Raw genomic sequence first — 17782 nt, forward strand, 5'->3', positions numbered from 1 at the left:
TTCAGGAAGTGAGCCATTTCACAATTGCCTTTCAAAACTGCAAGGTCTAGCCGACTAGATGCTTAAAAGTACAAACTCACTAGGCCCAGAGCCTACGGCCACACCACACTGAATGCGCCCGATCTCGGAAGCTAAGCAGGGTCGGGCCTAGTTAGTACCTGGATGGGAGACTGCCTGGGAATACCAGGTGCTGTAGGCTTTTTTTGTGCTCCATGATTAGTAATTGCGCAACTTCTCAATTATTTTTCAAATTTGGTATGTTTCCAAAATAATTGTATCCCGTTTTATAGCGGAAATGTTGGACAACATCATGAGGGCTGGAGCTACCTTTTTACATAGAATTAGCATACAGGTAGTGTGTTCATGGGTAATAAATCAACTTTCACATGTAATGCAGTACAGAGAATATTGAGTCCTTCAAGAGGCATGAAAGAAAACCATTATTGTGTTGATTGTTCTCTCCACCTCCCTGCAACAGACACAGGATGGATGAATTAAAGTTATCCTACCAGACATAGGAGTCCTGAATGGGCCCACCAGTCTTATATATCTCGCCTGATCGAGCCTGATCGAGCGATGAGCGTGGTATCATGTTGCAAGTGGCTGCATGGCTTAGCTTACTAAATGCAAATGCATAAGAGTAATATTCTTAGCATTCCTAGAGCCTACGGCCACACCACACTGAATGCACCCGATCTCGACTGATCTCGGAAGTTAAGCAGTGTCAGGCCTAGTTAGTACCTGGATGGGAGACCGCCTGGGAATACCAGGTGCTGTAGGCTTTTTTGTGCTCCAAGTTCAGGAAGTGAGCCCTTTCTCAATTGCCTTTTAAAACTGCAAGGTCTAGCCGACTAGATGCTTAAAAGTACAAAACTCACTAGGCCCAGAGCCTACGGCCACACCACACTGAATGTGCCTGATCTCGTCTGATCTCAGAAGCTAAGCAGTGTCGGGCCTAGTTAGTACCTGGATGGAAGACCGCCTGGGAATACCAGGTGCTGTAGGCTTTTTTGTACTCCAAGTTCAGGAAGTGAGCCATTTCTCAATTGCCTTTCAAAACTGCAAGGTCTAGCCGACTAGATGCTTAAAAGTACAAAACTCACAAGGACCAGAGCCTACGGCCACACCACACTGAATGCGCCCGATCTCGTCTGATCTCGGAAGCTAAGCAGTGTCGGGCCTCGTTAGTACCTGGATGGGAGACCGCCTGGGAATACCAGGTGCTGTAGGCTTTTTTGTGCTCCAAGTTCAGGAAGTGAGCCATTTCTCAATTGCCTTTCAAAACTGCAAGGTCTAGCTGACTAGATGCTTAAAAGTACAAAACTCACTAGGCCCAGAGCCTACGGCCACACCACACTGATTGCGCCCGATCTCGTCTGATCTCGGAAGCTAAGCAGTGTCGGGCCTAGTTAGTACCTGGATGGGAGACCACCTGGGAATACCAGGTGCTGTAGGCTTTTTTGTGCTCCAAGTTCAGGAAGTGAGCCATTTCACAATTGCCTTTCAAAACTGCAAGGTCTAGCCGACTAGATGCTTAAAAGTACAAAACTCACTAGGCCCAGAGCCTACGGCCACACCACACTGAATGTGCCCGATCTCGGAAGCTAAGCAGGGTCAGGCCTAGTTAGTACCTGGATGGGAGACTGCCTGGGAATACCAGGTGCTGTAGGCTTTTTTGTGCTCCATGATTAGTAATTGCGCAACTTCTCAATTATTTTTCAAATTTGGTATGTTTCCAAAATAATTGTATCCCGTTTTATAGCGGAAATGTTGGACAACATCATGAGGGCTGGAGCTACCTTTTTACATAGAATTAGCATACAGGTAGTGTGTTCATGGGTAATAAATCGACTTTCACATGTAATGCAGTACAGAGAATATTGAGTCCTTCAAGAGGCATGAAAGAAAACCATTATTGTGTTGATTGTTCTCTCCACCTCCCTGCAACAGACACAGGATGGATGAATTAAAGTTATCCTACCAGACATAGGAGTCCTGAATGGGCCCACCAGTCTTATATATCTCGCCTGATCGAGCCTGATCGAGCGATGAGCGTGGTATCATGTTGCAAGTGGCTGCATGGCTTAGCTTACTAAATGCAAATGCATAAGAGTAATATTCTTAGCATTCCTAGAGCCTACGGCCACACCACACTGAATGCACCCGATCTCGACTGATCTCGGAAGTTAAGCAGTGTCAGGCCTAGTTAGTACCTGGATGGGAGACCGCCTGGGAATACCAGGTGCTGTAGGCTTTTTTGTGCTCCAAGTTCAGGAAGTGAGCCCTTTCTCAATTGCCTTTTAAAACTGCAAGGTCTAGCCGACTAGATGCTTAAAAGTACAAAACTCACTAGGCCCAGAGCCTAGGGCCACACCACACTGAATGTGCCTGATCTCGTCTGATCTCAGAAGCTAAGCAGTGTCGGGCCTAGTTAGTACCTGGATGGAAGACCGCCTGGGAATACCAGGTGCTGTAGGCTTTTTTGTACTCCAAGTTCAGGAAGTGAGCCATTTCTCAATTGCCTTTCAAAACTGCAAGGTCTAGCCGACTAGATGCTTAAAAGTACAAAACTCACAAGAACCAGAGCCTACGGCCACACCACACTGAATGCGCCCGATCTCGTCTGATCTCGGAAGCTAAGCAGTGTCGGGCCTCGTTAGTACCTGGATGGGAGACCGCCTGGGAATACCAGGTGCTGTAGGCTTTTTTGTGCTCCAAGTTCAGGAAGTGAGCCATTTCTCAATTGCCTTTCAAAACTGCAAGGTCTAGCTGACTAGATGCTTAAAAGTACAAAACTCACTAGGCCCAGAGCCTACGGCCACACCACACTGATTGCGCCCGATCTCGTCTGATCTCGGAAGCTAAGCAGTGTCGGGCCTAGTTAGTACCTGGATGGGAGACCACCTGGGAATACCAGGTGCTGTAGGCTTTTTTGTGCTCCAAGTTCAGGAAGTGAGCCATTTCACAATTGCCTTTCAAAACTGCAAGGTCTAGCCGACTAGATGCTTAAAAGTACAAAACTCACTAGGCCCAGAGCCTACGGCCACACCACACTGAATGTGCCCGATCTCGGAAGCTAAGCAGGGTCAGGCCTAGTTAGTACCTGGATGGGAGACTGCCTGGGAATACCAGGTGCTGTAGGCTTTTTTGTGCTCCATGATTAGTAATTGCGCAACTTCTCAATTATTTTTCAAATTTGGTATGTTTCCAAAATAATTGTATCCCGTTTTATAGCGGAAATGTTGGACAACATCATGAGGTCTGGAGCTACCTTTTTACATAGAATTAGCATACAGGTAGTGTGTTCATGGGTAATAAATCGACTTTCACATGTAATGCAGTACAGAGAATATTGAGTCCTTCAAGAGGCATGAAAGAAAACCATTATTGTGTTGATTGTTCTCTCCACCTCCCTGCAACAGACACAGGATGGATGAATTAAAGTTATCCTACCAGACATAGGAGTCCTGAATGGGCCCACCAGTCTTATATATCTCGCCTGATCGAGCCTGATCGAGCGATGAGCGTGGTATCATGTTGCAAGTGGCTGCATGGCTTAGCTTACTAAATGCAAATGCATAAGAGTAATATTCTTAGCATTCCTAGAGCCTACGGCCACACCACACTGAATGCACCCGATCTCGTCTGATCTCGGAAGTTAAGCAGTGTCAGGCCTAGTTAGTACCTGGATGGGAGACCGCCTGGGAATACCAGGTGCTGTAGGCTTTTTTGTGCTCCAAGTTCAGGAAGTGAGCCCTTTCTCAATTGCCTTTTAAAACTGCAAGGTCTAGCCGACTAGATGCTTAAAAGTACAACACTCACTAGGCCCAGAGCCTACGGCCACACCACACTGAATGCGCCTGATCTCGTCTGATCTCAGAAGCTAAGCAGTGTCGGGCCTAGTTAGTACCTGGATGGGAGACCGCCTGGGAATACCAGGTGCTGTAGGCTTTTTTGTACTCCAAGTTCAGGAAGTGAGCCATTTCTCAATTGCCTTTCAAAACTGCAAGGTCTAGCCGACTAGATGCTTAAAAGTACAAAACTCACTAGGCCCAGAGCCTACGGCCACACCACACTGAATGCGCCCGATCTCGTCTGATCTCGGAAGCTAAGCAGTGTCGGGCCTAGTTAGTACCTGGATGGGAGACCACCTGGGAATACCAGGTGCTGTAGGCTTTTTTGTGCTCCAAGTTCAGGAAGTGAGCCATTTCACAATTGCCTTTCAAAACTGCAAGGTCTAGCCGACTAGATGCTTAAAAGTACAAACTCACTAGGCCCAGAGCCTACGGCCACACCACACTGAATGCGCCCGATCTCGGAAGCTAAGCAGGGTCGGGCCTAGTTAGTACCTGGATGGGAGACTGCCTGGGAATACCAGGTGCTGTAGGCTTTTTTTGTGCTCCATGATTAGTAATTGCGCAACTTCTCAATTATTTTTCAAATTTGGTATGTTTCCAAAATAATTGTATCCCGTTTTATAGCGGAAATGTTGGACAACATCATGAGGGCTGGAGCTACCTTTTTACATAGAATTAGCATACAGGTAGTGTGTTCATGGGTAATAAATCAACTTTCACATGTAATGCAGTACAGAGAATATTGAGTCCTTCAAGAGGCATGAAAGAAAACCATTATTGTGTTGATTGTTCTCTCCACCTCCCTGCAACAGACACAGGATGGATGAATTAAAGTTATCCTACCAGACATAGGAGTCCTGAATGGGCCCACCAGTCTTATATATCTCGCCTGATCGAGCGATGAGCGTGGTATCATGTTGCAAGTGGCTGCATGGCTTAGCTTACTAAATCCAAATGCATAAGAGTAATATTCTTAGCATTCCTAGAGCCTACGGCCACACCACACTGAATGCACCCAATCTCGTCTGATCTCGGAAGTTAAGCAGTGTCAGGCCTAGTTAGTACCTGGATGGGAGACCGCCTGGGAATACCAGGTGCTGTAGGCTTTTTTGTGCTCCAAGTTCAGGAAGTGAGCCCTTTCTCAATTGCCTTTTAAAACTGCAAGGTCTAGCCGACTAGATGCTTAAAAGTACAAAACTCACTAGGCCCAGAGCCTACGGCCACACCACACTGAATGCGCCAGATCTCGTCTGATCTCAGAAGCTAAGCAGTGTCGGGCCTAGTTAGTACCTGGATGGGAGACCACCTGGGAATACCAGGTGCTGTAGGCTTTTTTGTGCTCCAAGTTCAGGAAGTGAGCCATTTCACAATTGCCTTTCAAAACTGCAAGGTCTAGCCGACTAGATGCTTAAAAGTACAAACTCACTAGGCCCAGAGCCTACGGCCACACCACACTGAATGCGCCCGATCTCGGAAGCTAAGCAGGGTCGGGCCTAGTTAGTACCTGGATGGGAGACTGCCTGGGAATACCAGGTGCTGTAGGCTTTTTTTGTGCTCCATGATTAGTAATTGCGCAACTTCTCAATTATTTTTCAAATTTGGTATGTTTCCAAAATAATTGTATCCCGTTTTATAGCGGAAATGTTGGACAACATCATGAGGGCTGGAGCTACCTTTTTACATAGAATTAGCATACAGGTAGTGTGTTCATGGGTAATAAATCAACTTTCACATGTAATGCAGTACAGAGAATATTGAGTCCTTCAAGAGGCATGAAAGAAAACCATTATTGTGTTGATTGTTCTCTCCACCTCCCTGCAACAGACACAGGATGGATGAATTAAAGTTATCCTACCAGACATAGGAGTCCTGAATGGGCCCACCAGTCTTATATATCTCGCCTGATCGAGCCTGATCGAGCGATGAGCGTGGTATCATGTTGCAAGTGGCTGCATGGCTTAGCTTACTAAATGCAAATGCATAAGAGTAATATTCTTAGCATTCCTAGAGCCTACGGCCACACCACACTGAATGCACCCGATCTCGACTGATCTCGGAAGTTAAGCAGTGTCAGGCCTAGTTAGTACCTGGATGGGAGACCGCCTGGGAATACCAGGTGCTGTAGGCTTTTTTGTGCTCCAAGTTCAGGAAGTGAGCCCTTTCTCAATTGCCTTTTAAAACTGCAAGGTCTAGCCGACTAGATGCTTAAAAGTACAAAACTCACTAGGCCCAGAGCCTACGGCCACACCACACTGAATGTGCCTGATCTCGTCTGATCTCAGAAGCTAAGCAGTGTCGGGCCTAGTTAGTACCTGGATGGAAAACCGCCTGGGAATACCAGGTGCTGTAGGCTTTTTTGTACTCCAAGTTCAGGAAGTGAGCCATTTCTCAATTGCCTTTCAAAACTGCAAGGTCTAGCCGACTAGATGCTTAAAAGTACAAAACTCACAAGGACCAGAGCCTACGGCCACACCACACTGAATGCGCCCGATCTCGTCTGATCTCGGAAGCTAAGCAGTGTCGGGCCTCGTTAGTACCTGGATGGGAGACCGCCTGGGAATACCAGGTGCTGTAGGCTTTTTTGTGCTCCAAGTTCAGGAAGTGAGCCATTTCTCAATTGCCTTTCAAAACTGCAAGGTCTAGCTGACTAGATGCTTAAAAGTACAAAACTCACTAGGCCCAGAGCCTACGGCCACACCACACTGATTGCGCCCGATCTCGTCTGATCTCGGAAGCTAAGCAGTGTCGGGCCTAGTTAGTACCTGGATGGGAGACCACCTGGGAATACCAGGTGCTGTAGGCTTTTTTGTGCTCCAAGTTCAGGAAGTGAGCCATTTCACAATTGCCTTTCAAAACTGCAAGGTCTAGCCGACTAGATGCTTAAAAGTACAAAACTCACTAGGCCCAGAGCCTACGGCCACACCACACTGAATGTGCCCGATCTCGGAAGCTAAGCAGGGTCAGGCCTAGTTAGTACCTGGATGGGAGACTGCCTGGGAATACCAGGTGCTGTAGGCTTTTTTGTGCTCCATGATTAGTAATTGCGCAACTTCTCAATTATTTTTCAAATTTGGTATGTTTCCAAAATAATTGTATCCCGTTTTATAGCGGAAATGTTGGACAACATCATGAGGGCTGGAGCTACCTTTTTACATAGAATTAGCATACAGGTAGTGTGTTCATGGGTAATAAATCGACTTTCACATGTAATGCAGTACAGAGAATATTGAGTCCTTCAAGAGGCATGAAAGAAAACCATTATTGTGTTGATTGTTCTCTCCACCTCCCTGCAACAGACACAGGATGGATGAATTAAAGTTATCCTACCAGACATAGGAGTCCTGAATGGGCCCACCAGTCTTATATATCTCGCCTGATCGAGCCTGATCGAGCGATGAGCGTGGTATCATGTTGCAAGTGGCTGCATGGCTTAGCTTACTAAATGCAAATGCATAAGAGTAATATTCTTAGCATTCCTAGAGCCTACGGCCACACCACACTGAATGCACCCGATCTCGACTGATCTCGGAAGTTAAGCAGTGTCAGGCCTAGTTAGTACCTGGATGGGAGACCGCCTGGGAATACCAGGTGCTGTAGGCTTTTTTGTGCTCCAAGTTCAGGAAGTGAGCCCTTTCTCAATTGCCTTTTAAAACTGCAAGGTCTAGCCGACTAGATGCTTAAAAGTACAAAACTCACTAGGCCCAGAGCCTACGGCCACACCACACTGAATGTGCCTGATCTCGTCTGATCTCAGAAGCTAAGCAGTGTCGGGCCTAGTTAGTACCTGGATGGAAGACCGCCTGGGAATACCAGGTGCTGTAGGCTTTTTTGTACTCCAAGTTCAGGAAGTGAGCCATTTCTCAATTGCCTTTCAAAACTGCAAGGTCTAGCCGACTAGATGCTTAAAAGTACAAAACTCACAAGAACCAGAGCCTACGGCCACACCACACTGAATGCGCCCGATCTCGTCTGATCTCGGAAGCTAAGCAGTGTCGGGCCTCGTTAGTACCTGGATGGGAGACCGCCTGGGAATACCAGGTGCTGTAGGCTTTTTTGTGCTCCAAGTTCAGGAAGTGAGCCATTTCTCAATTGCCTTTCAAAACTGCAAGGTCTAGCTGACTAGATGCTTAAAAGTACAAAACTCACTAGGCCCAGAGCCTACGGCCACACCACACTGATTGCGCCCGATCTCGTCTGATCTCGGAAGCTAAGCAGTGTCGGGCCTAGTTAGTACCTGGATGGGAGACCACCTGGGAATACCAGGTGCTGTAGGCTTTTTTGTGCTCCAAGTTCAGGAAGTGAGCCATTTCACAATTGCCTTTCAAAACTGCAAGGTCTAGCCGACTAGATGCTTAAAAGTACAAAACTCACTAGGCCCAGAGCCTACGGCCACACCACACTGAATGTGCCCGATCTCGGAAGCTAAGCAGGGTCAGGCCTAGTTAGTACCTGGATGGGAGACTGCCTGGGAATACCAGGTGCTGTAGGCTTTTTTGTGCTCCATGATTAGTAATTGCGCAACTTCTCAATTATTTTTCAAATTTGGTATGTTTCCAAAATAATTGTATCCCGTTTTATAGCGGAAATGTTGGACAACATCATGAGGTCTGGAGCTACCTTTTTACATAGAATTAGCATACAGGTAGTGTGTTCATGGGTAATAAATCGACTTTCACATGTAATGCAGTACAGAGAATATTGAGTCCTTCAAGAGGCATGAAAGAAAACCATTATTGTGTTGATTGTTCTCTCCACCTCCCTGCAACAGACACAGGATGGATGAATTAAAGTTATCCTACCAGACATAGGAGTCCTGAATGGGCCCACCAGTCTTATATATCTCGCCTGATCGAGCCTGATCGAGCGATGAGCGTGGTATCATGTTGCAAGTGGCTGCATGGCTTAGCTTACTAAATGCAAATGCATAAGAGTAATATTCTTAGCATTCCTAGAGCCTACGGCCACACCACACTGAATGCACCCGATCTCGTCTGATCTCGGAAGTTAAGCAGTGTCAGGCCTAGTTAGTACCTGGATGGGAGACCGCCTGGGAATACCAGGTGCTGTAGGCTTTTTTGTGCTCCAAGTTCAGGAAGTGAGCCCTTTCTCAATTGCCTTTTAAAACTGCAAGGTCTAGCCGACTAGATGCTTAAAAGTACAACACTCACTAGGCCCAGAGCCTACGGCCACACCACACTGAATGCGCCTGATCTCGTCTGATCTCAGAAGCTAAGCAGTGTCGGGCCTAGTTAGTACCTGGATGGGAGACCGCCTGGGAATACCAGGTGCTGTAGGCTTTTTTGTACTCCAAGTTCAGGAAGTGAGCCATTTCTCAATTGCCTTTCAAAACTGCAAGGTCTAGCCGACTAGATGCTTAAAAGTACAAAACTCACTAGGCCCAGAGCCTACGGCCACACCACACTGAATGCGCCCGATCTCGTCTGATCTCGGAAGCTAAGCAGTGTCGGGCCTAGTTAGTACCTGGATGGGAGACCACCTGGGAATACCAGGTGCTGTAGGCTTTTTTGTGCTCCAAGTTCAGGAAGTGAGCCATTTCACAATTGCCTTTCAAAACTGCAAGGTCTAGCCGACTAGATGCTTAAAAGTACAAACTCACTAGGCCCAGAGCCTACGGCCACACCACACTGAATGCGCCCGATCTCGGAAGCTAAGCAGGGTCGGGCCTAGTTAGTACCTGGATGGGAGACTGCCTGGGAATACCAGGTGCTGTAGGCTTTTTTTGTGCTCCATGATTAGTAATTGCGCAACTTCTCAATTATTTTTCAAATTTGGTATGTTTCCAAAATAATTGTATCCCGTTTTATAGCGGAAATGTTGGACAACATCATGAGGGCTGGAGCTACCTTTTTACATAGAATTAGCATACAGGTAGTGTGTTCATGGGTAATAAATCAACTTTCACATGTAATGCAGTACAGAGAATATTGAGTCCTTCAAGAGGCATGAAAGAAAACCATTATTGTGTTGATTGTTCTCTCCACCTCCCTGCAACAGACACAGGATGGATGAATTAAAGTTATCCTACCAGACATAGGAGTCCTGAATGGGCCCACCAGTCTTATATATCTCGCCTGATCGAGCCTGATCGAGCGATGAGCGTGGTATCATGTTGCAAGTGGCTGCATGGCTTAGCTTACTAAATGCAAATGCATAAGAGTAATATTCTTAGCATTCCTAGAGCCTACGGCCACACCACACTGAATGCACCCGATCTCGACTGATCTCGGAAGTTAAGCAGTGTCAGGCCTAGTTAGTACCTGGATGGGAGACCGCCTGGGAATACCAGGTGCTGTAGGCTTTTTTGTGCTCCAAGTTCAGGAAGTGAGCCCTTTCTCAATTGCCTTTTAAAACTGCAAGGTCTAGCCGACTAGATGCTTAAAAGTACAAAACTCACTAGGCCCAGAGCCTACGGCCACACCACACTGAATGTGCCTGATCTCGTCTGATCTCAGAAGCTAAGCAGTGTCGGGCCTAGTTAGTACCTGGATGGAAGACCGCCTGGGAATACCAGGTGCTGTAGGCTTTTTTGTACTCCAAGTTCAGGAAGTGAGCCATTTCTCAATTGCCTTTCAAAACTGCAAGGTCTAGCCGACTAGATGCTTAAAAGTACAAAACTCACAAGGACCAGAGCCTACGGCCACACCACACTGAATGCGCCCGATCTTGTCTGATCTCGGAAGCTAAGCAGTGTCGGGCCTCGTTAGTACCTGGATGGGAGACCGCCTGGGAATACCAGGTGCTGTAGGCTTTTTTGTGCTCCAAGTTCAGGAAGTGAGCCATTTCTCAATTGCCTTTCAAAACTGCAAGGTCTAGCTGACTAGATGCTTAAAAGTACAAAACTCACTAGGCCCAGAGCCTACGGCCACACCACACTGATTGCGCCCGATCTCGTCTGATCTCGGAAGCTAAGCAGTGTCGGGCCTAGTTAGTACCTGGATGGGAGACCACCTGGGAATACCAGGTGCTGTAGGCTTTTTTGTGCTCCAAGTTCAGGAAGTGAGCCATTTCACAATTGCCTTTCAAAACTGCAAGGTCTAGCCGACTAGATGCTTAAAAGTACAAAACTCACTAGGCCCAGAGCCTACGGCCACACCACACTGAATGTGCCCGATCTCGGAAGCTAAGCAGGGTCAGGCCTAGTTAGTACCTGGATGGGAGACTGCCTGGGAATACCAGGTGCTGTAGGCTTTTTTGTGCTCCATGATTAGTAATTGCGCAACTTCTCAATTATTTTTCAAATTTGGTATGTTTCCAAAATAATTGTATCCCGTTTTATAGCGGAAATGTTGGACAACATCATGAGGGCTGGAGCTACCTTTTTACATAGAATTAGCATACAGGTAGTGTGTTCATGGGTAATAAATCGACTTTCACATGTAATGCAGTACAGAGAATATTGAGTCCTTCAAGAGGCATGAAAGAAAACCATTATTGTGTTGATTGTTCTCTCCACCTCCCTGCAACAGACACAGGATGGATGAATTAAAGTTATCCTACCAGACATAGGAGTCCTGAATGGGCCCACCAGTCTTATATATCTCGCCTGATCGAGCCTGATCGAGCGATGAGCGTGGTATCATGTTGCAAGTGGCTGCATGGCTTAGCTTACTAAATGCAAATGCATAAGAGTAATATTCTTAGCATTCCTAGAGCCTACGGCCACACCACACTGAATGCACCCGATCTCGTCTGATCTCGGAAGTTAAGCAGTGTCAGGCCTAGTTAGTACCTGGATGGGAGACCGCCTGGGAATACCAGGTGCTGTAGGCTTTTTTGTGCTCCAAGTTCAGGAAGTGAGCCCTTTCTCAATTGCCTTTTAAAACTGCAAGGTCTAGCCGACTAGATGCTTAAAAGTACAACACTCACTAGGCCCAGAGCCTACGGCCACACCACACTGAATGCGCCTGATCTCGTCTGATCTCAGAAGCTAAGCAGTGTCGGGCCTAGTTAGTACCTGGATGGGAGACCGCCTGGGAATACCAGGTGCTGTAGGCTTTTTTGTACTCCAAGTTCAGGAAGTGAGCCATTTCTCAATTGCCTTTCAAAACTGCAAGGTCTAGCCGACTAGATGCTTAAAAGTACAAAACTCACTAGGCCCAGAGCCTACGGCCACACCACACTGAATGCGCCCGATCTCGTCTGATCTCGGAAGCTAAGCAGTGTCGGGCCTAGTTAGTACCTGGATGGGAGACCACCTGGGAATACCAGGTGCTGTAGGCTTTTTTGTGCTCCAAGTTCAGGAAGTGAGCCATTTCACAATTGCCTTTCAAAACTGCAAGGTCTAGCCGACTAGATGCTTAAAAGTACAAACTCACTAGGCCCAGAGCCTACGGCCACACCACACTGAATGCGCCCGATCTCGGAAGCTAAGCAGGGTCGGGCCTAGTTAGTACCTGGATGGGAGACTGCCTGGGAATACCAGGTGCTGTAGGCTTTTTTTGTGCTCCATGATTAGTAATTGCGCAACTTCTCAATTATTTTTCAAATTTGGTATGTTTCCAAAATAATTGTATCCCGTTTTATAGCGGAAATGTTGGACAACATCATGAGGGCTGGAGCTACCTTTTTACATAGAATTAGCATACAGGTAGTGTGTTCATGGGTAATAAATCAACTTTCACATGTAATGCAGTACAGAGAATATTGAGTCCTTCAAGAGGCATGAAAGAAAACCATTGTTGTGTTGATTGTTCTCTCCACCTCCCTGCAACAGACACAGGATGGATGAATTAAAGTTATCCTACCAGACATAGGAGTCCTGAATGGGCCCACCAGTCTTATATATCTCGCCTGATCGAGCCTGATCGAGCGATGAGCGTGGTATCATGTTGCAAGTGGCTGCATGGCTTAGCTTACTAAATGCAAATGCATAAGAGTAATATTCTTAGCATTCCTAGAGCCTACGGCCACACCACACTGAATGCACCCGATCTCGACTGATCTCGGAAGTTAAGCAGTGTCAGGCCTAGTTAGTACCTGGATGGGAGACCGCCTGGGAATACCAGGTGCTGTAGGCTTTTTTGTGCTCCAAGTTCAGGAAGTGAGCCCTTTCTTAATTGCCTTTTAAAACTGCAAGGTCTAGCCGACTAGATGCTTAAAAGTACAAAACTCACTAGGCCCAGAGCCTACGGCCACACCACACTGAATGTGCCTGATCTCGTCTGATCTCAGAAGCTAAGCAGTGTCGGGCCTAGTTAGTACCTGGATGGAAGACCGCCTGGGAATACCAGGTGCTGTAGGCTTTTTTGTACTCCAAGTTCAGGAAGTGAGCCATTTCTCAATTGCCTTTCAAAACTGCAAGGTCTAGCCGACTAGATGCTTAAAAGTACAAAACTCACAAGAACCAGAGCCTACGGCCACACCACACTGAATGCGCCCGATCTCGTCTGATCTCGGAAGCTAAGCAGTGTCGGGCCTCGTTAGTACCTGGATGGGAGACCGCCTGGGAATACCAGGTGCTGTAGGCTTTTTTGTGCTCCAAGTTCAGGAAGTGAGCCATTTCTCAATTGCCTTTCAAAACTGCAAGGTCTAGCTGACTAGATGCTTAAAAGTACAAAACTCACTAGGCCCAGAGCCTACGGCCACACCACACTGATTGCGCCCGATCTCGTCTGATCTCGGAAGCTAAGCAGTGTCGGGCCTAGTTAGTACCTGGATGGGAGACCACCTGGGAATACCAGGTGCTGTAGGCTTTTTTGTGCTCCAAGTTCAGGAAGTGAGCCATTTCACAATTGCCTTTCAAAACTGCAAGGTCTAGCCGACTAGATGCTTAAAAGTACAAAACTCACTAGGCCCAGAGCCTACGGCCACACCACACTGAATGTGCCCGATCTCGGAAGCTAAGCAGGGTCAGGCCTAGATAGTACCTGGATGGGAGACTGCCTGGGAATACCAGGTGCTGTAGGCTTTTTTGTGCTCCATGATTAGTAATTGCGCAACTTCTCAATTATTTTTCAAATTTGGTATGTTTCCAAAATAATTGTATCCCGTTTTATAGCGGAAATGTTGGACAACATCATGAGGTCTGGAGCTACCTTTTTACATAGAATTAGCATACAGGTAGTGTGTTCATGGGTAATAAATCGACTTTCACATGTAATGCAGTACAGAGAATATTGAGTCCTTCAAGAGGCATGAAAGAAAACCATTATTGTGTTGATTGTTCTCTCCACCTCCCTGCAACAGACACAGGATGGATGAATTAAAGTTATCCTACCAGACATAGGAGTCCTGAATGGGCCCACCAGTCTTATATATCTCGCCTGATCGAGCCTGATCGAGCGATGAGCGTGGTATCATGTTGCAAGTGGCTGCATGGCTTAGCTTACTAAATGCAAATGCATAAGAGTAATATTCTTAGCATTCCTAGAGCCTACGGCCACACCACACTGAATGCACCCGATCTCGTCTGATCTCGGAAGTTAAGCAGTGTCAGGCCTAGTTAGTACCTGGATGGGAGACCGCCTGGGAATACCAGGTGCTGTAGGCTTTTTTGTGCTCCAAGTTCAGGAAGTGAGCCCTTTCTCAATTGCCTTTTAAAACTGCAAGGTCTAGCCGACTAGATGCTTAAAAGTACAACACTCACTAGGCCCAGAGCCTACGGCCACACCACACTGAATGCGCCTGATCTCGTCTGATCTCAGAAGCTAAGCAGTGTCGGGCCTAGTTAGTACCTGGATGGGAGACCGCCTGGGAATACCAGGTGCTGTAGGCTTTTTTGTACTCCAAGTTCAGGAAGTGAGCCATTTCTCAATTGCCTTTCAAAACTGCAAGGTCTAGCCGACTAGATGCTTAAAAGTACAAAACTCACTAGGCCCAGAGCCTACGGCCACACCACACTGAATTCGTCTGATCTCGGAAGCTAAGCAGTGTCGGGCCTAGTTAGTACCTGGATGGGAGACCACCTGGGAATACCAGGTGCTGTAGGCTTTTTTGTGCTCCAAGTTCAGGAAGTGAGCCATTTCACAATTGCCTTTCAAAACTGCAAGGTCTAGCCGACTAGATGCTTAAAAGTACAAACTCACTAGGCCCAGAGCCTACGGCCACACCACACTGAATGCGCCCGATCTCGGAAGCTAAGCAGGGTCGGGCCTAGTTAGTACCTGGATGGGAGACTGCCTGGGAATACCAGGTGCTGTAGGCTTTTTTTGTGCTCCATGATTAGTAATTGCGCAACTTCTCAATTATTTTTCAAATTTGGTATGTTTCCAAAATAATTGTATCCCGTTTTATAGCGGAAATGTTGGACAACATCATGAGGGCTGGAGCTACCTTTTTACATAGAATTAGCATACAGGTAGTGTGTTCATGGGTAATAAATCAACTTTCACATGTAATGCAGTACAGAGAATATTGAGTCCTTCAAGAGGCATGAAAGAAAACCATTATTGTGTTGATTGTTCTCTCCACCTCCCTGCAACAGACACAGGATGGATGAATTAAAGTTATCCTACCAGACATAGGAGTCCTGAATGGGCCCACCAGTCTTATATATCTCGCCTGATCGAGCCTGATCGAGCGATGAGCGTGGTATCATGTTGCAAGTGGCTGCATGGCTTAGCTTACTAAATGCAAATGCATAAGAGTAATATTCTTAGCATTCCTAGAGCCTACGGCCACACCACACTGAATGCACCCGATCTCGTCTGATCTCGGAAGTTAAGCAGTGTCAGGCCTAGTTAGTACCTGGATGGGAGACCGCCTGGGAATACCAGGTGCTGTAGGCTTTTTTGTGCTCCAAGTTCAGGAAGTGAGCCCTTTCTCAATTGCCTTTTAAAACTGCAAGGTCTAGCCGACTAGATGCTTAAAAGTACAACACTCACTAGGCCCAGAGCCTACGGCCACACCACACTGAATGCGCCTGATCTCGTCTGATCTCAGAAGCTAAGCAGTGTCGGGCCTAGTTAGTACCTGGATGGGAGACCGCCTGGGAATACCAGGTGCTGTAGGCTTTTTTGTACTCCAAGTTCAGGAAGTGAGCCATTTCTCAATTGCCTTTCAAAACTGCAAGGTCTAGCCGACTAGATGCTTAAAAGTACAAAACTCACTAGGCCCAGAGCCTACGGCCACACCACACTGAATGCGCCCGATCTCGTCTGATCTCGGAAGCTAAGCAGTGTCGGGCCTAGTTAGTACCTGGATGGGAGACCACCTGGGAATACCAGGTGCTGTAGGCTTTTTTGTGCTCCAAGTTCAGGAAGTGAGCCATTTCACAATTGCCTTTCAAAACTGCAAGGTCTAGCCGACTAGATGCTTAAAAGTACAAACTCACTAGGCCCAGAGCCTACGGCCACACCACACTGAATGCGCCCGATCTCGGAAGCTAAGCAGGGTCGGGCCTAGTTAGTACCTGGATGGGAGACTGCCTGGGAATACCAGGTGCTGTAGGCTTTTTTTGTGCTCCATGATTAGTAATTGCGCAACTTCTCAATTATTTTTCAAATTTGGTATGTTTCCAAAATAATTGTATCCCGTTTTATAGCGGAAATGTTGGACAACATCATGAGGGCTGGAGCTACCTTTTTACATAGAATTAGCATACAGGTAGTGTGTTCATGGGTAATAAATCAACTTTCACATGTAATGCAGTACAGAGAATATTGAGTCCTTCAAGAGGCATGAAAGAAAACCATTATTGTGTTGATTGTTCTCTCCACCTCCCTGCAACAGACACAGGATGGATGAATTAAAGTTATCCTACCAGACATAGGAGTCCTGAATGGGCCCACCAGTCTTATATATCTCGCCTGATCGAGCCTGATCGAGCGATGAGCGTGGTATCATGTTGCAAGTGGCTGCATGGCTTAGCTTACTAAATGCAAATGCATAAGAGTAATATTCTTAGCATTCCTAGAGCCTACGGCCACACCACACTGAATGCACCCGATCTCGACTGATCTCGGAAGTTAAGCAGTGTCAGGCCTAGTTAGTACCTGGATGGGAGACCGCCTGGGAATACCAGGTGCTGTAGGCTTTTTTGTGCTCCAAGTTCAGGAAGTGAGCCCTTTCTCAATTGCCTTTTAAAACTGCAAGGTCTAGCCGACTAGATGCTTAAAAGTACAAAACTCACTAGGCCCAGAGCCTACGGCCACACCACACTGAATGCGCCCGATCTCGTCTGATCTCGGAAGCTAAGCAGTGTCGGGCCTAGTTAGTACCTGGATGGGAGACCACCTGGGAATACCAGGTGCTGTAGGCTTTTTTGTGCTCCAAGTTCAGGAAGTGAGCCATTTCACAATTGCCTTTCAAAACTGCAAGGTCTAGCCGACTAGATGCTTAAAAGTACAAACTCACTAGGCCCAGAGCCTACGGCCACACCACACTGAATAATGCGCCCGATCTCGGAAGCTAAGCAGGGTCGGGCCTAGTTAGTACCTGGATGGGAGACTGCCTGGGAATACCAGGTGCTGTAGGCTTTTTTTGTGCTCCATGATTAGTAATTGCGCAACTTCTCAATTATTTTTCAAATTTGGTATGTTTCCAAAATAATTGTATCCCGTTTTATAGCGGAAATGTTGGACAACATCATGAGGGCTGGAGCTACCTTTTTACATAGAATTAGCATACAGGTAGTGTGTTCATGGGTAATAAATCAACTTTCACATGTAATGCAGTACAGAGAATATTGAGTCCTTCAAGAGGCATGAAAGAAAACCATTATTGTGTTGATTGTTCTCTCCACCTCCCTGCAACAGACACAGGATGGATGAATTAAAGTTATCCTACCAGACATAGGAGTCCTGAATGGGCCCACCAGTCTTATATATCTCGCCTGATCGAGCCTGATCGAGCGATGAGCGTGGTATCATGTTGCAAGTGGCTGCATGGCTTAGCTTACTAAATGCAAATGCATAAGAGTAATATTCTTAGCATTCCTAGAGCCTACGGCCACACCACACTGAATG

General features: G+C 46.8%; 43 non-coding genes and 15 pseudogenes across 43 annotated transcripts in view; all 58 read left to right on the forward strand.

Moving 5' to 3' along the window:
• Positions 1-90: 90 nt before the first annotated feature.
• LOC138543503 (5S ribosomal RNA) lies at positions 91-199 on the forward strand (annotated as a pseudogene).
• A 464-nt stretch (positions 200-663) lies between these two features.
• LOC138538665 (5S ribosomal RNA) lies at positions 664-782 on the forward strand. Its single transcript, XR_011286756.1, has one exon. It is a non-coding gene; the product is annotated as a 5S ribosomal RNA (ribosomal RNA).
• Positions 783-888: 106 nt separating this feature from the next.
• LOC138539877 (5S ribosomal RNA) lies at positions 889-1007 on the forward strand. The gene has a single exon (XR_011287939.1). It is a non-coding gene; the product is annotated as a 5S ribosomal RNA (ribosomal RNA).
• Positions 1008-1113: 106 nt separating this feature from the next.
• Positions 1114-1232, forward strand: LOC138550223 (5S ribosomal RNA). Its single transcript, XR_011293979.1, has one exon. It is a non-coding gene; the product is annotated as a 5S ribosomal RNA (ribosomal RNA).
• A 106-nt stretch (positions 1233-1338) lies between these two features.
• Positions 1339-1457, forward strand: LOC138547918 (5S ribosomal RNA). Its single transcript, XR_011291742.1, has one exon. It is a non-coding gene; the product is annotated as a 5S ribosomal RNA (ribosomal RNA).
• Positions 1458-1563: 106 nt separating this feature from the next.
• LOC138546386 (5S ribosomal RNA) lies at positions 1564-1672 on the forward strand (annotated as a pseudogene).
• Positions 1673-2135: 463 nt separating this feature from the next.
• Positions 2136-2254, forward strand: LOC138538666 (5S ribosomal RNA). The gene has a single exon (XR_011286757.1). It is a non-coding gene; the product is annotated as a 5S ribosomal RNA (ribosomal RNA).
• Positions 2255-2360: 106 nt separating this feature from the next.
• LOC138542027 (5S ribosomal RNA) lies at positions 2361-2479 on the forward strand. The gene has a single exon (XR_011290017.1). It is a non-coding gene; the product is annotated as a 5S ribosomal RNA (ribosomal RNA).
• A 106-nt stretch (positions 2480-2585) lies between these two features.
• Positions 2586-2704, forward strand: LOC138550224 (5S ribosomal RNA). The gene has a single exon (XR_011293980.1). It is a non-coding gene; the product is annotated as a 5S ribosomal RNA (ribosomal RNA).
• A 106-nt stretch (positions 2705-2810) lies between these two features.
• On the forward strand, positions 2811-2929 carry LOC138547919 (5S ribosomal RNA). The gene has a single exon (XR_011291743.1). It is a non-coding gene; the product is annotated as a 5S ribosomal RNA (ribosomal RNA).
• A 106-nt stretch (positions 2930-3035) lies between these two features.
• On the forward strand, positions 3036-3144 carry LOC138546387 (5S ribosomal RNA; annotated as a pseudogene).
• A 463-nt stretch (positions 3145-3607) lies between these two features.
• Positions 3608-3726, forward strand: LOC138549026 (5S ribosomal RNA). The gene has a single exon (XR_011292814.1). It is a non-coding gene; the product is annotated as a 5S ribosomal RNA (ribosomal RNA).
• Positions 3727-3832: 106 nt separating this feature from the next.
• Positions 3833-3951, forward strand: LOC138541573 (5S ribosomal RNA). Its single transcript, XR_011289576.1, has one exon. It is a non-coding gene; the product is annotated as a 5S ribosomal RNA (ribosomal RNA).
• A 106-nt stretch (positions 3952-4057) lies between these two features.
• LOC138549155 (5S ribosomal RNA) lies at positions 4058-4176 on the forward strand. Its single transcript, XR_011292940.1, has one exon. It is a non-coding gene; the product is annotated as a 5S ribosomal RNA (ribosomal RNA).
• Positions 4177-4281: 105 nt separating this feature from the next.
• LOC138543505 (5S ribosomal RNA) lies at positions 4282-4390 on the forward strand (annotated as a pseudogene).
• Positions 4391-4844: 454 nt separating this feature from the next.
• LOC138541126 (5S ribosomal RNA) lies at positions 4845-4963 on the forward strand. Its single transcript, XR_011289141.1, has one exon. It is a non-coding gene; the product is annotated as a 5S ribosomal RNA (ribosomal RNA).
• Positions 4964-5069: 106 nt separating this feature from the next.
• Positions 5070-5188, forward strand: LOC138537212 (5S ribosomal RNA). The gene has a single exon (XR_011285355.1). It is a non-coding gene; the product is annotated as a 5S ribosomal RNA (ribosomal RNA).
• A 105-nt stretch (positions 5189-5293) lies between these two features.
• LOC138543506 (5S ribosomal RNA) lies at positions 5294-5402 on the forward strand (annotated as a pseudogene).
• Positions 5403-5866: 464 nt separating this feature from the next.
• LOC138538668 (5S ribosomal RNA) lies at positions 5867-5985 on the forward strand. The gene has a single exon (XR_011286759.1). It is a non-coding gene; the product is annotated as a 5S ribosomal RNA (ribosomal RNA).
• Positions 5986-6091: 106 nt separating this feature from the next.
• LOC138541360 (5S ribosomal RNA) lies at positions 6092-6210 on the forward strand. The gene has a single exon (XR_011289369.1). It is a non-coding gene; the product is annotated as a 5S ribosomal RNA (ribosomal RNA).
• A 106-nt stretch (positions 6211-6316) lies between these two features.
• LOC138550225 (5S ribosomal RNA) lies at positions 6317-6435 on the forward strand. Its single transcript, XR_011293981.1, has one exon. It is a non-coding gene; the product is annotated as a 5S ribosomal RNA (ribosomal RNA).
• A 106-nt stretch (positions 6436-6541) lies between these two features.
• On the forward strand, positions 6542-6660 carry LOC138547920 (5S ribosomal RNA). The gene has a single exon (XR_011291744.1). It is a non-coding gene; the product is annotated as a 5S ribosomal RNA (ribosomal RNA).
• A 106-nt stretch (positions 6661-6766) lies between these two features.
• LOC138546389 (5S ribosomal RNA) lies at positions 6767-6875 on the forward strand (annotated as a pseudogene).
• Positions 6876-7338: 463 nt separating this feature from the next.
• LOC138538669 (5S ribosomal RNA) lies at positions 7339-7457 on the forward strand. The gene has a single exon (XR_011286760.1). It is a non-coding gene; the product is annotated as a 5S ribosomal RNA (ribosomal RNA).
• A 106-nt stretch (positions 7458-7563) lies between these two features.
• Positions 7564-7682, forward strand: LOC138539879 (5S ribosomal RNA). The gene has a single exon (XR_011287940.1). It is a non-coding gene; the product is annotated as a 5S ribosomal RNA (ribosomal RNA).
• A 106-nt stretch (positions 7683-7788) lies between these two features.
• On the forward strand, positions 7789-7907 carry LOC138550226 (5S ribosomal RNA). Its single transcript, XR_011293982.1, has one exon. It is a non-coding gene; the product is annotated as a 5S ribosomal RNA (ribosomal RNA).
• Positions 7908-8013: 106 nt separating this feature from the next.
• LOC138547921 (5S ribosomal RNA) lies at positions 8014-8132 on the forward strand. Its single transcript, XR_011291745.1, has one exon. It is a non-coding gene; the product is annotated as a 5S ribosomal RNA (ribosomal RNA).
• A 106-nt stretch (positions 8133-8238) lies between these two features.
• LOC138546390 (5S ribosomal RNA) lies at positions 8239-8347 on the forward strand (annotated as a pseudogene).
• Positions 8348-8810: 463 nt separating this feature from the next.
• LOC138549027 (5S ribosomal RNA) lies at positions 8811-8929 on the forward strand. Its single transcript, XR_011292815.1, has one exon. It is a non-coding gene; the product is annotated as a 5S ribosomal RNA (ribosomal RNA).
• A 106-nt stretch (positions 8930-9035) lies between these two features.
• On the forward strand, positions 9036-9154 carry LOC138541585 (5S ribosomal RNA). The gene has a single exon (XR_011289587.1). It is a non-coding gene; the product is annotated as a 5S ribosomal RNA (ribosomal RNA).
• A 106-nt stretch (positions 9155-9260) lies between these two features.
• Positions 9261-9379, forward strand: LOC138549166 (5S ribosomal RNA). Its single transcript, XR_011292951.1, has one exon. It is a non-coding gene; the product is annotated as a 5S ribosomal RNA (ribosomal RNA).
• A 105-nt stretch (positions 9380-9484) lies between these two features.
• LOC138543507 (5S ribosomal RNA) lies at positions 9485-9593 on the forward strand (annotated as a pseudogene).
• A 464-nt stretch (positions 9594-10057) lies between these two features.
• On the forward strand, positions 10058-10176 carry LOC138538670 (5S ribosomal RNA). The gene has a single exon (XR_011286761.1). It is a non-coding gene; the product is annotated as a 5S ribosomal RNA (ribosomal RNA).
• Positions 10177-10282: 106 nt separating this feature from the next.
• Positions 10283-10401, forward strand: LOC138539880 (5S ribosomal RNA). Its single transcript, XR_011287941.1, has one exon. It is a non-coding gene; the product is annotated as a 5S ribosomal RNA (ribosomal RNA).
• Positions 10402-10507: 106 nt separating this feature from the next.
• Positions 10508-10626, forward strand: LOC138541073 (5S ribosomal RNA). The gene has a single exon (XR_011289090.1). It is a non-coding gene; the product is annotated as a 5S ribosomal RNA (ribosomal RNA).
• A 106-nt stretch (positions 10627-10732) lies between these two features.
• Positions 10733-10851, forward strand: LOC138547922 (5S ribosomal RNA). The gene has a single exon (XR_011291746.1). It is a non-coding gene; the product is annotated as a 5S ribosomal RNA (ribosomal RNA).
• Positions 10852-10957: 106 nt separating this feature from the next.
• LOC138546391 (5S ribosomal RNA) lies at positions 10958-11066 on the forward strand (annotated as a pseudogene).
• Positions 11067-11529: 463 nt separating this feature from the next.
• LOC138549028 (5S ribosomal RNA) lies at positions 11530-11648 on the forward strand. Its single transcript, XR_011292816.1, has one exon. It is a non-coding gene; the product is annotated as a 5S ribosomal RNA (ribosomal RNA).
• Positions 11649-11754: 106 nt separating this feature from the next.
• Positions 11755-11873, forward strand: LOC138541596 (5S ribosomal RNA). Its single transcript, XR_011289598.1, has one exon. It is a non-coding gene; the product is annotated as a 5S ribosomal RNA (ribosomal RNA).
• Positions 11874-11979: 106 nt separating this feature from the next.
• LOC138549178 (5S ribosomal RNA) lies at positions 11980-12098 on the forward strand. The gene has a single exon (XR_011292963.1). It is a non-coding gene; the product is annotated as a 5S ribosomal RNA (ribosomal RNA).
• A 105-nt stretch (positions 12099-12203) lies between these two features.
• LOC138543508 (5S ribosomal RNA) lies at positions 12204-12312 on the forward strand (annotated as a pseudogene).
• Positions 12313-12776: 464 nt separating this feature from the next.
• On the forward strand, positions 12777-12895 carry LOC138538671 (5S ribosomal RNA). The gene has a single exon (XR_011286762.1). It is a non-coding gene; the product is annotated as a 5S ribosomal RNA (ribosomal RNA).
• Positions 12896-13001: 106 nt separating this feature from the next.
• LOC138539882 (5S ribosomal RNA) lies at positions 13002-13120 on the forward strand. The gene has a single exon (XR_011287943.1). It is a non-coding gene; the product is annotated as a 5S ribosomal RNA (ribosomal RNA).
• A 106-nt stretch (positions 13121-13226) lies between these two features.
• On the forward strand, positions 13227-13345 carry LOC138550227 (5S ribosomal RNA). The gene has a single exon (XR_011293983.1). It is a non-coding gene; the product is annotated as a 5S ribosomal RNA (ribosomal RNA).
• Positions 13346-13451: 106 nt separating this feature from the next.
• Positions 13452-13570, forward strand: LOC138547923 (5S ribosomal RNA). Its single transcript, XR_011291747.1, has one exon. It is a non-coding gene; the product is annotated as a 5S ribosomal RNA (ribosomal RNA).
• A 106-nt stretch (positions 13571-13676) lies between these two features.
• LOC138546667 (5S ribosomal RNA) lies at positions 13677-13785 on the forward strand (annotated as a pseudogene).
• A 463-nt stretch (positions 13786-14248) lies between these two features.
• Positions 14249-14367, forward strand: LOC138549029 (5S ribosomal RNA). The gene has a single exon (XR_011292817.1). It is a non-coding gene; the product is annotated as a 5S ribosomal RNA (ribosomal RNA).
• Positions 14368-14473: 106 nt separating this feature from the next.
• Positions 14474-14592, forward strand: LOC138541607 (5S ribosomal RNA). Its single transcript, XR_011289609.1, has one exon. It is a non-coding gene; the product is annotated as a 5S ribosomal RNA (ribosomal RNA).
• A 106-nt stretch (positions 14593-14698) lies between these two features.
• Positions 14699-14807, forward strand: LOC138544164 (5S ribosomal RNA; annotated as a pseudogene).
• Positions 14808-14912: 105 nt separating this feature from the next.
• LOC138543509 (5S ribosomal RNA) lies at positions 14913-15021 on the forward strand (annotated as a pseudogene).
• Positions 15022-15485: 464 nt separating this feature from the next.
• On the forward strand, positions 15486-15604 carry LOC138549031 (5S ribosomal RNA). The gene has a single exon (XR_011292819.1). It is a non-coding gene; the product is annotated as a 5S ribosomal RNA (ribosomal RNA).
• A 106-nt stretch (positions 15605-15710) lies between these two features.
• On the forward strand, positions 15711-15829 carry LOC138541618 (5S ribosomal RNA). Its single transcript, XR_011289620.1, has one exon. It is a non-coding gene; the product is annotated as a 5S ribosomal RNA (ribosomal RNA).
• Positions 15830-15935: 106 nt separating this feature from the next.
• LOC138549189 (5S ribosomal RNA) lies at positions 15936-16054 on the forward strand. Its single transcript, XR_011292974.1, has one exon. It is a non-coding gene; the product is annotated as a 5S ribosomal RNA (ribosomal RNA).
• A 105-nt stretch (positions 16055-16159) lies between these two features.
• On the forward strand, positions 16160-16268 carry LOC138543510 (5S ribosomal RNA; annotated as a pseudogene).
• Positions 16269-16732: 464 nt separating this feature from the next.
• On the forward strand, positions 16733-16851 carry LOC138538673 (5S ribosomal RNA). Its single transcript, XR_011286763.1, has one exon. It is a non-coding gene; the product is annotated as a 5S ribosomal RNA (ribosomal RNA).
• Positions 16852-16957: 106 nt separating this feature from the next.
• Positions 16958-17076, forward strand: LOC138549200 (5S ribosomal RNA). The gene has a single exon (XR_011292985.1). It is a non-coding gene; the product is annotated as a 5S ribosomal RNA (ribosomal RNA).
• A 105-nt stretch (positions 17077-17181) lies between these two features.
• LOC138545851 (5S ribosomal RNA) lies at positions 17182-17293 on the forward strand (annotated as a pseudogene).
• Positions 17294-17757: 464 nt separating this feature from the next.
• Positions 17758-17782, forward strand: part of LOC138538674 (5S ribosomal RNA) — a 119-nt gene continuing 94 nt past the window's right edge. Inside the window, exon 1 of the ribosomal RNA XR_011286764.1 lies at positions 17758-17782. This exon is cut by the window's right edge and continues 94 nt beyond it. This is a non-coding gene — a ribosomal RNA (5S ribosomal RNA).

The sequence above is a fragment of the Ambystoma mexicanum genome, unplaced genomic scaffold (assembly GCF_040938575.1).
Source record: "Ambystoma mexicanum isolate Mex_15411 unplaced genomic scaffold, UKY_AmexF1_1 Mex_scaf10, whole genome shotgun sequence".
NCBI lineage: Eukaryota > Metazoa > Chordata > Amphibia > Caudata > Ambystomatidae > Ambystoma > Ambystoma mexicanum.